The sequence below is a fragment of the Vulpes lagopus genome, chromosome 24, assembly GCF_018345385.1.
Source record: "Vulpes lagopus strain Blue_001 chromosome 24, ASM1834538v1, whole genome shotgun sequence".
NCBI classification, from domain to species: Eukaryota; Metazoa; Chordata; class Mammalia; order Carnivora; family Canidae; genus Vulpes; species Vulpes lagopus.
Window position 1 is genome coordinate 34,730,070 of NC_054847.1, and position 3,952 is coordinate 34,734,021.

The 3,952-nt window shown below is 45.7% G+C and overlaps 1 pseudogene; it reads left to right on the plus strand.

Annotated features, from left to right (window-relative positions):
• The first annotated feature begins 758 nt into the window (after positions 1-758).
• On the plus strand, positions 759-1,275 carry LOC121482029 (annotated as a pseudogene).
• Positions 1,276-3,952: the final 2,677 nt, after the last annotated feature.

Sequence of the window (3,952 nt, forward strand, 5' to 3'; positions counted from 1 at the left end):
CTGGGGCACACAGGACAGAGATTATTTGCTGTTTTTGCAAAGTGTCCTCAGGGGCAGCCTTCACGAGGACACCTCTCCAGGAACAAAGGAGCTGGCCAGCACCGCTTCTCTCCCCCGCCCCTCAGCTACCTGTGGAAAGCAGCACAGCACCAAGACTGCCCGCCTAACTTGCATGTACCAAGCACTAATTCTCTGTGCCCCGGAGGGACTGCTTTTCCCAATCACGCTTACCTCAGTTCCAGCACAGAGGCCACTCCCCCAGAAGATGAGCACAAACCCTTGCCCACACCGATCACCCAACCAAAGAGTTCTGCAGGCCCTCAGGTCTGGTGGAGATGGTGTCACGTCTCATTTCATAAGCACACTGGAACACACCCAGCTAAAATTCCCCACTTTCAGACCAGGGACCAAACGCTATCCACAGCAGGCAAAGAGAGCTCATACAGATGACTGACCTGAAGGAGAGAACACCCCAAACACAACAGTACAGTGCATGCAGCACACATCAGAATCACTTCCTGAAGTGCCAGGCCCTGGGGACTGTGTGACCTATTCTTCATAAGGCCATTACTTTAACATGCAAGAGACATAACTACCATTTCTAACACAAGGAAGACAAAGACGTAGATGAAGTGCAGAGAAGGAGGAATTTATCCCAAAGAAAAAAACAGGATGAGGCCATGATCAGAGATGTACGTGAAACAGATAGGAGTAACAAGCCGCATGGAGAATTTAAAGCAACAGTCATGAAAAGCATCATGGCGGCTTAGGAGCAGGTTCAGAAGGGGCCCCTGAAACTAAAAGGCGTCACAGAGCTCGGTGTGACCAAGCGGAAGAAGAAAAAGAAGGACAAAGACAAGGCGAAACTTCTGGAAGCGATGGGAACGAGCAAAAAGAACGAGGAGGAGAAGCGGCGAGGCCTGGACAAGCGAACCCCGGCCCAGGCGGCCTTCGAGAAGATGCAGGAGAAGCGGCAAATGGAAAGGATCCTAAAGAAAGCATCTAACACTCACAAGCAGAGAGTGGAGGACTTCAACAGACACTTGGACCCCCTTACGGAGCATTATGACATTCCCAAAGTCAGCTGGACGAAGTAGCCTCCCCACCCAGGGTATGCAGTGGCATCGAGGGGAATTGGAAGGCAAAGTTAAGGTTCTGTTTGGTGCCTTTGGTATTTTCTAGAAACATTCTTTTACACACACCCTTGTGTTTTCTGCTGAGACAGATGCTTTCCAAAGCAGTATGCCCTCTTGCTGGAACTTGATTAAAGTAAGACTGTTCTTTTACTCCATTTCAGTTTGTTGGTAGCATAGAAGGTAAACTTTTTTAGTTTGGACTGGAAATTTTGTACAGGTTTATTTAGACATTAAGGTTATTTCTGTGTCACATACAGAAAAGCGTCTTTACCCCCAAGTTGCATCTCATTCTGACAGTCATCCAGCTAGCTGTCTTTACCGGGATGAAACGGACTCCAGAGGATAAGGAGCTAATGCCAGCACAGTCTGAGCTTACAGACCCCCACGGGGCCTGCGGGGCCTGCGTGAGCTGTCCTCCCAAGCACCCTTTAGCTTGGGGCTTATTCTCTTCCTTCCAGAGCCTAGGAAAGCCACTTAAACCTTCATGGCCTTCAGAATGCCTCCTCAGCCACCTGGTATGTGAGACAATGCAGCCTGGGAAGCAGAAGAATCGCCAAATGCAAGGATATAGTACATACCTTGTCCCTGTCTGAGCAGCCTGTGGCTGGCACGCAGTCTCTCCGCCTAGAGTCCCCATTCCAGACATGTCTAGAGGGTATCGCCGTGGCAGACTTCATTAATCAAGCACAGCATCCCTTTGTAATGGACCCAGACAGCCTGCCTCACTACCCTCAACCCTAGGCTCTAAGCAGTCCCCACGTTTATTCAGAGTTGGCAGAGAACATGTAGCCTGCTTGGTGTTTCTGGCCTAAGGACACCTCAGGGGTGACAGGACCTGGGCAGAGCCCCAGCACCAAGAGTACAGTCAAAGGAATGACGGAGGTCCTGGTGCTGGAGAGCCCTGATCTCTGAGGACCTGTGTTATACCCGCGTGATGAGGATCAAACCATATATACTACTGGGAGGAAGACTGTTGACCTAGGTAGTGGCAGAGCAGTAAAGTCAAAAGAGAAAAACCAAGTGTTGGGTTTGGGGCTGTCATGTATGAACAGAATAAAGCAAAAAATAATTATTAAAAAAAAATAAAGCAACAGTCATGAGGATGGACAGTCACTGGGCTGAGAAAGAATAGAAAACCTCAGTGAGACCCTAACCACACAGATGAAAAAAAATAATTTAAAAAGAATCAATCAGAGATGAAGAGTGCCATAAACAAGATTGGAAACAGGCTTGCTAGAATGGACAGCAGGCTGAAAGAGGCAAGGAACGAATTAGTGACCTAGAAGCCAAGACAGTGGGAAATAATGGCGCTGAACAAAAGAAAGAAAGAAGAATTATGGAACATGAGAACAAACTTAGGGAACTCAGTGACTCTGTCAAATGTAATAACATTCATATTATAGGAGTCACAAAAGAATAAAAAGAGAGAAAAGGGGCAGCCTGGATGGCTCAGGAGTTTAGCTCTGCCTTCAGTCCAGGGCATGATCCTAGAGACCCGGGATTGAGTCCCACATTGGGCTCCCTACATGGAGCCTGCTTCTCCCTCTGCCTGTGTCTCTGCTTCTCTTTGTGTGTGTGTGTCTCTCATGAAAAAATAAATAAAATTTTTTAAAAAGCTTTAAAATAAAAAGAGAGAGAAAAGGGGGCAGGAAATTTATTTGAGGAAATAATAACTGAAAACTTCCCCAAGTCAGGATGGAAACACACCTCTGGATCCAGTAGGCACAGTGAACTCCCATCAAATCAATGAAAGCAGGCCAATACCAAAACATGTTGTAATTAAATGGACAAAATACAGTGATAGAGAAAAAATCTGAGAAGCAGCAAGACAAAAGAGGTCCCCAAATTACAAGGGGGAACCCATAGGCTAGCTGCACATCTCTCCACAGAAACTTTGGAGGCCAGAAGGGACTGGCGTGATATATTCACCATGCTGAATGGGGAAAATCCACAGCCAAGAATACTCTATCCAGCAAGGCTGTCATTCAAAATAGAAGGGATTGAGCTCCCAGGGCATGATCCTAGAGACCCAGGATTGAGTCCCACGTCGGGCTCCCTGCATGGAGCCTGCTACTCTCTCTGCCTGTGTCTCTGCCTCTCTCTCTCTCTCTCTCTCTGTGTCTCTCATGAATAAATAAATAAAATCTTTAAAAAAAAAAAGAAGGAGACACAAAGAGTTTCCCAGACAAAAACGAAAGGAGTTTGTGACCACTAAATCTGCCCGGCATGAAATATTGAATGGGACTCTGAGTGGAAAGGAAAGCTCAAAAGTGACAAAGACAAGAAAGGAACAGAGAAAATCTCCAGAAACAGCCACAAAACAAGTAAGAAAATGGCACCAAATACATATCTATCCATAATTACTCTGAACATACATGGACTAACACTCTAATCAAAAGATATGGGCTGTGAGAATGGGATAAAAGAACAAGAACCATCTATATGCTGCCTACAAGAGACTCACTTTAGACCTAGAGACACCTGAAGGTTGAAAGTGAGGGGATGGCGAAATACTTAGCATGCCAATGGACGTCAAAAGGAAGCCAGAGTAGCAATATTTATATCAGAGAAACTAGACATTAACACAAAGACTGTAATGAGAGAGGGGAAGGGCATTGTATCATAATAAAGGGGACAATCCGACAGGAAACTAACAATTGTAAATATTTATGCACCCAATATGGGAGCACACAAATATATATAATAATTAAAAACAAGCATAAAGGAACTCATAGATAATAGTGCAATGATAGTAGGGGACTTAACACTCCACTAACATCAATGGACAGATCATCTAAGCAGACGATCAACAAGGA